The 13156-nt window shown below is 44.9% G+C and overlaps 1 protein-coding gene across 1 annotated transcript in view; it reads left to right on the top strand.

Moving 5' to 3' along the window:
* Positions 1 to 5710: 5710 nt before the first annotated feature.
* The window catches only part of gli3 (GLI family zinc finger 3), a 129805-nt gene continuing 122359 nt past the window's right edge, over positions 5711 to 13156 (top strand). The window contains exon 1 of the mRNA XM_031583572.2: positions 5711 to 6167. The gene's annotated coding sequence lies outside the window, so the exon portion shown is untranslated. The remainder of the gene's footprint in view (positions 6168 to 13156) is intronic.

The raw sequence follows: 13156 nt of genomic DNA, 5'->3' as shown, positions 1-13156 counted from the left end.
GATCCTTCAGCTCAGGTGAGGTTCACTCGTCTTAATGGTTAATCATCGAGGGCCTGAGCTGTAAGGTCTTCAGAGCAAGTGTGTGTGTGTGTGTGTGTATGTGTGTGAGTGAATGCACCTATTCCTATTCTATGAACATGTTCTCGTTATCAGTGTTAGACACGGAAAGGTTTGCACACGTCTGAAACAGAACGATGAGGTCTGTGAAAGGTGCCTCAGGACTGGGAGTAGATTGATGTGAAATATCTAATGCACACTCCCAATTGTTGCCATTGCAGGAGCAGAAAACCCTGTTAAAAAGGTCGGTACCTAAAGACATGATCATTTGTACATTAGTGTTCTCCAGCAGTTTCCCGAAAAAGAAGACAACTTCATGAATAAGGCTCAGAGCCACAGCTCAGAATGAAATTAGGGATTCTTGTCTCTAAAGAGAGCAAAAGTATTACTTTGTGACCTAATATTCAAATACTGACTTAGCCTCATATCAGGAGCAGCGTGAAATAAGATTTCCAATGGTGTCTCGGAAAGTTTGATTTTAGTTGGTGGGGGGAGAGAAAAAAAGTGACCCACATTCTTGCTATGACAAAGAGGAAGTCCACGCATGAAATACACACATAGAAAAAAATAATCTGAATATTGATAACTGCCTTGAGCCAGAGTGGGCAGCAGTCTCCAATCAGGCCAGATAGAAAGAGAGAGAGAGAGAAAAAAATGAAGTTTGGCTGGATTGACTAAGAAGGGGGGAAAAAGAGCAGGGGGATTAATTGTGTTTGCACGCTAATGCTCATACACAGAGATAGACGACGGGCATAATGACTTCTGCTGAGCTCTCATGATTACCCTCACAGAGGGCTGAGAAGGGGAGAGAGAGAGAGAGAGAGAGAGAGAGAGAGACAGGGAATGTGTGTGTGTGAGAGAGACAGAACAAGAGAGAGAGAGAAAGAGAGAGTGGAGAAGGAGAACAGAGGATCCGAGAAGAGCCAGGGGCAGCCGATGGAGGCCGGGAAAGGTCCCGCGTTTAAGTGAAATTAACATGCTTTTGCACCGCGGTCCCATTAGATAATCACACGCATGCCACACAGGGCTCGCCGGCCCCCTCCCTTTCACGACTCCCTTTTAATCCGCCCTCGATAAGGGGGCGCAGGCCGCCGCGTTTTCATTATGGCGTCATTTGGGGGAGTGGGCCCAGGATTTCCCCCCCGGGACCCTATCATGGGGAAAATTGCTTAAATAGCCAAAGTGGATACAGTTTTGCGTTTATTATTTCTGACAGATTCAAAATAAGCTGGCAAATATCCCTTTTTGATTTTGAGTGTGTGGGTGCGTGTGTTGGGGGGGAGGGCTTTGGCTGGGGGGGGGGGGGGGGGTGTTATCAGTCATGCACACTAATAGGCCTCTCAAAGACACCAAATATACCTCCAACAGGCAGGGGATACAGGATGAGTAGAGCGAGAGGGAAAGGGAGGGAGGGAGGGAGCAAACGATAGAGAAAGAGAGGGAGACACACACACACACACGAGTGAAAAGAGAAGAGATGTTATCTTCAGCACTCTCTCTGGATTGCTGCAAGGCGGCAAGAATGTGTTAAAAGCACTTGGCGCTTGTATACAGAGCTGTGGATCTGGTGAGCCTGGCTTGTTTGACTGGGGTGGATCAGCGGAGTGTAATCTGTGCTCCGCAATGCGTAGGCGCCCAGGAGGCCCCCCTCCCTCACCTGACACTTGAGAACGGACAACAGGTTAACCGCAGTCTGTTTGCAAGGTCGTAATCCTTCCTTCAAAGAACAAAAGAAAGGCAAACAAGTGTTGAGCCGCGGCAGTGTTGAGAGGCCCAGGCCCGTCACTGAAGCACGACACTGAAGACTAATTCACCAGACGGGGGGGAAATAATGGACTCTCAGTCATAATTATCCCCAAATGGATATAAACAAGCAAAATATATGAGGGGATAAAAACAGTGCATATCACATTGTGAATCGCAAATAGTAACACTTCAAAATCTGAATTGTGTGAAAATGTTTGAATTGCGTGAACTCACAAAAATATTCTGTTTTGGTTTTAGTCAGTTTGTGAAAAAATTATAAAATGCAATTGATTTGGTCATGGAATTGGTAAAGATTAATGTTAAATTGATTTGTTTACATTATTTCAAAATACTCTAAAACCGCAGTTTAAACCTCTATTCAGCTCTATTTATGCTACTGGGTATACATTGTGCACAATTCTGTCTGTGTGCCCACACGTACAATAATTTTGTGCACATTTATTTTCTTAACATGTGTGTGTGTGTGTGTGTGTGTGTGTGTGTGTGTGTGTGTGTGTGTGTGCCTGCGCGTGCACATGCTCACCACCCTGACAGTGGATCTCAGGTCTGGAACAAGCAGTAGTTCCTCCTTAATTGGGGTGAGATCAGGGGCTTAGAGTCGGGCCAAGGAGGGACCCGTGGCCCTTTCTTTCCCCTCCAGAATGGCTCTGGCTCTGGAGGTGCTTTTGATGTGTGCTTTGGCTCTCCAAGTCCTCCTCTGGAATATGTTCTTGGGAGAGCAGCAGTTACTTGCCTCCAGGCTGAATCTCAATCCCTGGGATCCTGGCGCTCTTTGATGGAATACTTTCGGGAGCAGCAACCCCCCCCCAATCCCCAAACTGCCTTCACCCCCCGCCCCCCCTCCCCTGCCTTCCTCTCTCTCCATGCCTCATATGCTCGCTCTCTGTCTATCTTCCACTATTTCACTCATTCTGTGTCTTCCTGTTTGTCTTTCTCTCTCTGTCTCTCCCTCCCGTGATTGTGTCTGTTAATCTCTCCCCCACTACTCCTCTTTTAGAGGCATCAATACAAAAGATCTTTATGCTTTATTTGCACACATGAAACCTATTGATCTATCTGTGAAAACATGTACTCTTTTTCTCTGCCAAATTGAAAGAAATCAGCAAAAGAAATGCAATAATATAAAATAAAATCATTTAAATAATTAAATATGATACAGTAACATGTAACAGTCACACAGGTCTCTGCTGTGAATATTTTCAGTGTATTTTCTGTTTGTGTTTATTTCAGGTTGTTTTCAACTCTGTATTTCCCGCACAGGCTCAGCTCAAACTGACTGGTGCGCAGGGTGTCCATGTGTCCAGGAGCAGAGGTGGCGGTACATACCACCAGCCCTTGGTCAGTGGTGCTTACACACTACAACACCTTACATCAAAGAGGTGTTAAGGGGCTTATCTATAAAACTGTATTGACTGAAAGCCATTCGATCCCCGAGCTCCCCCACGTCTCTAACAGAGATGTCGATGCTGTGTCACACACTTGCACTCAGGTGAACGAGTGCAGGGACACGTGTCAGGCTTGACCCCTCGGCCACACACACATACACACACACACACACACACACACACACACACACACACACACACACATACATACACATATACACACACACAGAGATGTATCACACTTAAAAGATTATCCTATGATTTACCACGTTTGGAAAACAGAAACCCGTCCCGTTCTCATGTAGCGATTGATGGTAGACCCGGGAGCCCTCTCCCTCTCTTACTACATAATTTCCCTGTATATTGATTATGTATATTGATCACACCTAACCCTACAGGAAGGGCCGCTTTTATTCACCGTTCTCATTAAAGGTCTCACTTTGAGGAACATTCCCTCAGGCCTCCCACCCCACCCCTCTCCACCCCTCTCCACCTCCCACCAATTCCACTTCATAAATCTGCCGTTTCCCCACTATGAGTTACTGGATGGATCTCCCACCCCCTACGCAGCAGGATGGGATTTAAGCCAAAATGGAAGAGATTTTTCCTGATCTTGCTGTGATTCAGGGGAGCTCCCTGTCACTTACGAGTCAGATTCACTACGGTTAATTAGTAAAAAAAAAAGAGAGAGCAGAGGCCTGGGCAGGACAGGAGTTGAAAATTACATGGGGGAGCTCAGGTGAGACATCTGTCACGGGACGCAGGATTTGTAATGAGGTATGCTTTACATTCAGAAGTTCATTTACAGAGTCAACTGTGTTACTGCGTGGAGTGCTGTAGGATTAACTGTGTTACTGTGTGGAGTGCTGTAGGATTGACTGTGTTACTGCGTGGAGTGCTAAATGAATATGCCAGAGGAACATATATGTTCCACATGCTAATGACAATCTGTGTGCCTTCTTTTTGTGGTTCCTTAACCTGTTACTCGAATATCTACATGTGGTATGCAGAACATACAACATTATGGGTTATTATGCGTAATTCCAGTTTATGAAAATGGCAAGTAGAAGACACTAAATTGCACTGAACCAATTAACAATCCATTAAAACAGCTTATTCAAACAGTGCTAACACTCCCTGTGACACGGCCCCTTGACCTCGACTCAACTCACGCTATACTGAATTTTGTGAACTGCAGGACATTGCAGCCATGATGAAAAATAGATGGATGTGCCAAGCAGCTCCGCTGTAACAAAGGCACCCACCTGACTTACGGGCCGAGGTCTGGCTGATGAGGTGGAGGCATTAGCACATCAGGCTAACACTGTCACACATGCTCGCTAACACTGATAACACAAACAGATTAACTCCCCTGACCTCTGCGTGCTGGAGCTCACACTCGCTGAGACAGAACAGGCCTGGCAAAGACACGCTGTCTGCCCAATGTCAAATACTGCACGTTACTGAATAAGGAATGACAAAATGATTTTTCTTTCTCAAGCATTTTCTCTGCTATATCTCTTCTGAAATGACGGTCTCTATTGTCACTCTCTCTCTATCTCTCGCTCAGCATCCCTCCCTCACTGCTGTGTTGTACACGTTAAATGTCCCTGTAATGTAAAGGGTTTGTAAAACAGGAGAATGAGAAAGGGGGGGGGGGGGGACACACAGACATGAGGTAACATGAGTGATATCACAAAAGGGCAGTTGTGTTCAACTCGCTGGCTTAACAATACATTATGAATACAGATCCCGGCTTAATGTCTGACCATTAGCACTTCAAAATGTAAACACTAATGTTCTGAGACAGAGCTTGTTTTGCCATCGTCACAGGTCTTATTCTGTCTTGGCGTGGAAATGTATTTGAGAAATAGTGATAGCATATGACATGACATAGAGACAAACACAAAGTGGCTGTATAGATTATTTCTAAAGTATGTTACATAGACTCACACTGACTAAACCTTTAAAATGACTAGGCCTATATATGCTTTATCGCTATTTATTTTCAGATTCATATTTGATAGATTTCATCCATACGTTTAGTTTCAGGCTATTTTTTTCCTTGCATTAACCTGCATTGTTCAAAGAATTTGGGTCGAATAGCAGTTATGCTTCCATGTCCACGGACATTCCTGAAGATTTAGTGGCAGGGTAAAACGTATAAGCATAGGGACCTGTACGTGTTTAAAAGGGACTCAAACTTAAACAGTACAAAAACTCCTGTCCAGATATTGTAACCCATATTTAATTTGGTGTGTAGAATATTTATCCGCAAATATCCATGTAGAACTTTTTACTCGTTCACGAGTTAGTAAAATACCGGCTGAAGTAGAGTACTAGAGGGTTTGTGGTGTGCCTCTGTTATTTGCTCTTTCTCCACCACCTCAGGCGGTTTAGCTCGCGTGCGTGGCTGGAGCAACGGGCGACCGTTTCAAACGTGACTACGCCGTCTCAGGAAACGGAGGAGTGGAGCTCAGAGGAAGGGAGGGAGAGAGGGAAGGAGGGAGAGAAAGGCAGAGAAAGAGTGGGAGAGGGAGGTAGTGTATTAGCTATCCGAAGGGAGGAGTCACGCGAAGGAGAGAGAGCAGCTGGAGTTCCAGACTTCAGCTCCCTCGGCTCGAGAAAAGTACACTTAACGCCGCTACGATAGTCTTTGTCGAGGCAAACACTTCAGGCGTTATTATTTTTCCACAATTGCACCCTGAAGCCAGCAGGTATGTAGATAGTGCCAGGATGTTTAGATTGGTTTAGACTTTGTTGAGTCCAACCAAGTGTAAAGAAAACGGAGGAAGAGCGAAGAAGGCAGAACTCTGGCACGGCAACTCTGGAGTTTCAACTCAAGCCACAACTTCTGAGCGCCAGACGCACATCTGCAACAAGCGAGAAAATACTTCACTTTCGAGGAGAAGAGGAAAGAAAAACTTCACAACTGGAGGGAAAACCATCTTCGCACACGTAAGTACAATAACACGACGAAATCAGAGAGGATGCAATAATTTTGTGCAGTTTGCTCTCTGCTCACTGAAAGGTTTGAAAAACGAAGACAGAAAGAGAGCGAAAAAAAGTTCGGAACTGTCAGGGGTATCACGTTTCAATTAAACTGAAAGCTAAGAAAAAATGTAAACGATCGAGTAATTACAAAGACCTAAGTAGCCTACTTGCAGAATAGAAAAGAAAGACTGTAAACAGAATAACCTTAATAAATAACGTGTTGTTTTCTGCTTGTGTAGGCCTTAGCATATCTCTGCAGGGTCTCTTTTCCATATTTTCACGGGTTGCAGAATGTTTCACTTTGTGTTTGCTGGAGTTGTATAGAGCATCCCTGGAATTGGCTCATGGAAAAGCAGCCTTGGTTCAATAGAGGTGTTATGCATTAGTCAAATGTGCTCGTGATTTCCCCGCTAAATGTACACAAATGTCTTTATTTATGTTAAGCCCATTGTGCGCCAGAAACATTCGTTTGTTGAGGGAATGTGGTCTCAGATTTCGTTGTGAAGTCATACTATGAGCGAAAGGGGGAAAAAGTTTTGTGGACTTTCCCCACAATGCACAACGACAAACATATCTATGCGGCATCGTATTTCAGCGCGATTTAGCTCGTGTTTGTTGTATTTTATTGATTACACATTGCTTGTCTCAGGTCATGCAGGCAGTTAAATACTTAACAGCCTGTCAAATTATCAGGAAATTAGCTGTCTATATTGTTACAAATGAGAAATAAGAACAGAACAACTGTAGGCTAACTCCACTTACTCCGTCTCTGAACTGACACCATACGTATAGGGGGGTGCAGCAGGCCCAACGGGTTTAAATGTGGTTTATGAAATAAAATTACAGCCTCCTCATCGCAGGACACATAATTTACTTTATGTTCGCCAGATTTTTGAGAAGGTCATTTGAAACATGGTTTAGGTTTAGGAATAACTGTAGGCCTACCCATTGCACATACGACCTGAAAACAGTGATGATCTAACATCTTTGCCTGTGTTATACATAGAAAACGGCGCACTGATACTCTACATCAATAACGCAATCTATCTTTATCTGGCGTTTTGCATGAGAGTCGGACCCCTTAGTAATATGTCACACGGCAGCCCGACACCACATGTGTGTGGATATTTGTTTTAAACTTTTCCTTCTGGTCCTCGCCAGCTGTTCCACATTTGATCTGCTCGTCGGATTCGCTGAGTTAGGCTTGACGCTTGACTGGTCGAGTCTCGTCTTTCACTCTGCAATGCCAAAAAAAAAGAGGAGAGAGAGGGAGAGAGACAAGGGTTCGAGAGCTACGTAGCGCAGCAATGCTTTGGCAGTTGGCACCTAGACTAAAAAACAGAGTCGTTACAACTATTTTCATCCTAATAAAGTGGATATAAATTTCAAGATGCCGATTAAACTATGTTGTATTAATGTTAGGGCCATTTGTTTAGTGAAGTCGCGCAGCAGTCGCCGATGTTGTTGTTGTTTTAGTAGACAACATAATTTAAGTAATTAAATGTAGGCCTAATTTAAATAATTACAAATATAGGATTCACGTAAACATTTTAATTAAGAAATCGTTGGACCAATTTTCCTGTTGTCCTGACTGGCATTTATTTTCAAGACATTTAGAAAAAAAAATGATCTGTGGAAACGACTGCTTTAAAGATATATAGCAAAAATGCTTAATAATAATATTTACATAAAGTAACAATCATAGTATTTGAGTTTGCATTGGTGTCAGTGTTGATTTCAAAATTATTGCAAAAAGTATAGGCTACAACCTATGAAGTGGCCTGAAATTACTCTGCATTTATTCTGAAAAAAAAGGCTTGTTTGTTTTAATGGTTCCAGTCGCCAGTAGTTGCCAAAATAATAAGAGAGTCATTAATATGGTTAAATATTGTGGATATTCCACAGAAGTATTGTGGATATTCCACAGATGAATAATATGTCATTTTTGTGGCTGTGAAGATCTTTATGCAGCATTTGATTAAAATGACCATTCATCCTACAAAATATGATTTACCATTTTTCTGCAGGCACATTTATTTTGTTAAATTTGGTTTTGTTGAAAACAGCCATAATCCTTTCCTTATGTGGTCAGTTTGTGAGGTTTATATATTATAATTTTCAAGATGACCTTAGATGTGGTTCCCAGGCATCAGCTTACAGCAATTAAATGCCTATAGTGATATAAGCTACTGTTTGTGAATTATCAGTTGTCAAAGGTCAGTTTGATTAGTGTACTATGAATTTTGCATGAATAATGCATCAAATACCTGTAACATAATTAAAATATGAATTAATATTTTTTTTTTACTTGGAAAAAAATATTTAGAGTTGCTGTGTTCCTACTCCTCAAAAAAACTATTAATTTTAATACTGTCGAGTGAAACGTTAGCAAAATCCTTATTTTCAATTATTCAAACTTACTTTAAAAAATATCTAGATGGTTATCAGGGGGTAAATTGAAAAGCCAAGTCCACTCGGTCCTATTTGTATGGATGATACAGCAGCCCTGTGCTCCTTGTTAGCGCACGGCGATGTGGACGCTGGCGATGCAGACGCTGGCGGTGTCTTGTCAGAGCTGTGCACTGGGCTGATTCCGTCCGCTGGAGGACTCTATCATCTCCCCGCTGCACCGCGCCCTTCTAATATGCATCTCCGCGTGAAGAGGTGAAGGGGTCGCTCCTATTTCCAAACCAACAAACCCCCTCCCGCCCCTCCACATCACCCCCCCCCCCCCCCTCCGCCCACACTCCACTGACAAAATAGGTCCTGTCACTGGCTCATATTAATGCTGTAAGATGACACGCGATTATCCTCAAAGTCAAGGCTCTCCCGCCACCTCACCTCCTCCTCCCCTCCACGCCCCTCTGCTCAGCCTCCCCGGCCCGCCGCATCTCCCTCCGCAGGTCAAAAGGGATGCTTCTGCTATAGCTCTGATTGCCGCCCTTATCACAGCCTACCTGCTATTAGGTGTGTGCTTTTGTGTTCATGTTTCTAATGCAGAAGCGTGTCTGTGTGCGCAGGAGTGTGTGTGTGTGCGCAGGAGTGTGTGTGCCGTAAAGGTGCTGTATGTGGAGGTGTATTTATGTGCCTGAAAGTTTTAATGCCTGTGTGTATATTTGGTAAATCCCCCCCCCCCCTCACCCACACACACACACACACACATACACTCTCTCTTTTTCTGTGTGAATGTGTGTGTGTGTGTGTGTGTGTGTGTGTGTGCATGCGCTTGCGCAAAAGGGCCTAATGAGGGCATTGTGATGCTAATGTCAGTGTGAAAAGCCCCACTCAGGTTCACCAAATGAGTCAGCAGTGAAGGACAAATGTGCTGGAAGTTTGTGTTTCTGTGGGCTCAGGCGGGCGGGCCCGGGGCGGCCTGAGGAAATGCTTCAGTGGCTGGCTGTGGCCGCTCACGCCGCGGCTGTGGTGATGAAATGTGATTTTCAGCTGAGCCTTTTAAAACGGGGGTTTTGTGCTCGTGCTCCAACTCGCTGATTGTTTTTGCAGTGAGGCATGGAGGAGGTGCATATGTGGAGTGGATGTAAAGACACCAGGGACGTGAACGTAAGGGTTCTGGACGATGTTGTCCTGCCCCATATCTGTCTACCTCTCTCTCTTTCTCTCCTTTTCTGTATGTGCATGTGTGTATATATATATATATATATATAGTATAAACATTTATTTAAATTTATATTTACAATATATAATTCAGAAGTGAACTAAAACAGTGAGAGGTGAGAGGGAGTGATTTATTTATTTTACCAAAGATAATTTGGATAATTGTGTTGACTAGTTCATGAAATTGCAAACCAAAACAGTCAACACCACAGGCCCCCTGTATATATTTATACACCTCGCACTCTAATTTACACAAATTATTTGAAATTCTGCCGTGATTTGATGTGGTGGCTTCGCCACCCTCCTCCTAAAAAACACAGCTGTTGCGGAACGCCGGTCTCGGAACGCCGGTCTTGGAACGCCGGTCTCCATTTGAAAATGTTCCCCACTTTGATGATCCTCAACTTTGATACATTTGACATCAAATAGAAAGGACACAGAGGGGGGAAGCCAGTGAACGAGTCGGAGGTGTGTGTGTGTGTGTGTGTGTGTGTGTGTGTGTGAGGGGGGAAGCCAGTGAGCGAGTCAGTGGGTGTAATTGAGAAAAAAAGACATGAAGGTACAGAGTTGGACAGAGAGAGAGAAAGAGAGAGAGAGAAAGAGAACGAGTGAGTAAATGACAGAGAAGGCGACAGAGAGAGAGAGGGAGAGAGAGAGAGAGAGAGAGAGAGAGAGTAGTGTGTGATTTGGACGTGGCGTTTGGACGGGCAGACCCAAGTGAGGGTGCTGGATGAAAAGTTGGCCATCCGGTTTGGGAGAGCTGCGGGGGGAGTGTCTGAAGTGTCCGAGCGCATTTATGTCTGAGCAGAGCGCGCAGGGGCAGGGGGGGGGGGGGGGGGGGGGTGCTGTGGGCGTCCACGTGGGGCTCTCCTCTCAGACCAGCCATAATCCCCAGGCCCAGTCATCCCTTTAGGGCATGCCTCAGATCTGCCTTCTCCCCCTGTCTCTCCCTCTCTCTCTCTCTCTCTCCCTCTCTCTCCCCTTCCTCACTCTTTTCTCTGTCTCTTTTCCTTTCTCTCTCTCTCTTTCTCATGCTATATCAACCTCTTTTTTTTATCTCTCAAACTCTCTTGTCTTCCCCTCTCTTTCACTCCCTCTCTCTTTCTTTCCGCCGACCCATTTAATATGCCTTGTGTTCCCGCTGCCTTGGAGTCCTCCTGCCTTGCACGCCCAGTCTCTGAGAGGACCCAGGTTCTCTGCCCGAGTCGAGCCCAGCCAAAGGCACCTCTCTCTGGGATGCTGTGGGTGTATTGTCACCACAGGCAGCCTCTCATGCACCTGGATGCTAGTTTAGCACAATACTGTGTTTTACATTTGCTTAACTGTTATTAATTCATGTGCTGCTCTCTTTCGGACATAGGCATTAATGTGTCACACACACACACACACACACACACACACACACACACACACACACACACACACACACACACACACATGCAGTCAACCAAACTTAAACACAGACACATGGCAGCAGGCGCACAGCCCAAATATTTTTTTTACCTTGTTTTTTTTCTTCCCGTCTTTTCGTTTTGCTTTAGCGGAAATAAGAAAGCCCTTCTCAGAGGTTGAAAGGGGTGGTTTGTTTTCTCTGGCTTTGGCCTCCTGGAAATTCAAAGTTGACTTGCCAATTAGCCAGACGATTTGCCCTCTCAGAGAGAGAGAGAGAGAAAGAGAGAGACAGACAGACAGACAGAGAGAGAGACGGACAGATAGAGAGAGAGAGAGAGAGAGAGAGAGAGGAGAGCACAGGAGAAGCTGGTGGGGGAGAGAGCAGCGCAAGAGGAAATGGCAGAGATTTCCATCAGAGCAGAGCAAAGACAGATTTTATATTATTTTGAAGCTTGTGTGTGTGTGTGTGTGTGTATGTCTGTACGAGGGTGTGTTCAGGCACTGTTTGAGTTTATATGTGAGAGCAAATAGAGCAGGTCGCGTGTGAGTGTGATCCCCTCTGCCGTTTGCTGTGACGCTCGTAAAAGTGTCTTTGGGCCCCAGGTGTGAAGAGTCGCAACAAGAGGTGAAGCGTTGCCCATTTGTTGGGCAGGTGTCTGGAGCACGTCATAACACAGCCATGTTGTTTTGGGGTTGTTTGATTTGAGCTTTTTAGGGGTAGGGTGGTGAAGTGAGGTGTTTGACAGGGTTTGCCTTGATGCAGAGTGAGGCAGAGAGTGGTGTGAAGTATCTCGCGCATCGACTCAAACACACACATTAAAGTGCAGAAACATGCATGCAAACACACACACACACGCGCACGCACGCAAGCGCACACACACACACACGCGCGCACACACACACACACACACGCGCACACACACACACACACACACACACACACAAACTCAGGGGTGGTGAATGGGCTAGGATGGATGGACGGGTGGCTCAGTGGGAACAATGAATGCGTCCCCTCTACCTCTGGAACTAAAGCAATGTACCACGCTGCTGTCTGACAAATGTGCAGCGACGGACAAGCTGCCTGATGGATTGGTTTTCTGTGTTCACTTTAATGGATTGCACAAACTCAGATTTGATTTGTTTTTTGGATTCAATGACTGAAATACTCTCTGATGACTGAAATACAATTTTGTTATTAGCAATATTTTGTCATAAGTATGTCTAATCATTACATCTTCAAAGAAGTAGCATTAAGGATGGTGTTCTTCGTTCATTTGTTACTGCTGAAATTATTCAGAATTTGTAAAAAAATATTTTGTAGTGTATTTTTGGCCTTTTATTGTTGTTGAAAGCCTATTTTCCTATGTAAAGAAAAGTAATTGATCTGGCAGTTAAGCTGCCAAATACTATGGATTTTTCACTTTGGCCTCTAAACTGCTTAATGGATTTCCTCCTCAAAGGTAAACTTGCCCCTGTGGTGGGCTGCCAATGCATTATTTAAATGGCCAGTGCGAGCTTTGGGAGTGAACTCCTGAATTAAGTCCCCGTCATTGTCTTGTCGTCCCTTGTGCAAACAGTTTTCAACAAGACACTTGACCCCCCTGGCAAACCCTTTACTCGCAGTCTCTCCTCCAGTCTTCCGTTCCTCTCTTCTCTTTTAACTTCCATGTGCTGCTCCTCTCCAGTGGTGGGGGGGCATTAAGGGATTTTTGGGGTGGAGGGGGTATAGGTTGCCCCCACTATGCCCCCAAAATTGATGAGGTCTACTCTTATACCCCCCCCGCCCCCCCCTCCCCCCAACCACCACTTCTCCCTCACTAAGACAAATAATGACAGGCCTTAAAAAAACACACAAAAACAGAAGGGGGAACTCCACTGTCCCCGCAGATCTCTGGCCAACCTGAAAGCCCCCTCTTTTGTCAGCCGGGGCATTTGAAGACTAATCG

Source organism: Clupea harengus, chromosome 17 (assembly GCF_900700415.2).
Source record: "Clupea harengus chromosome 17, Ch_v2.0.2, whole genome shotgun sequence".
NCBI lineage: Eukaryota > Metazoa > Chordata > Actinopteri > Clupeiformes > Clupeidae > Clupea > Clupea harengus.
Note: the sequence above shows the minus strand (reverse complement) of the source record. Positions and strands in the feature narration are given on the sequence as shown.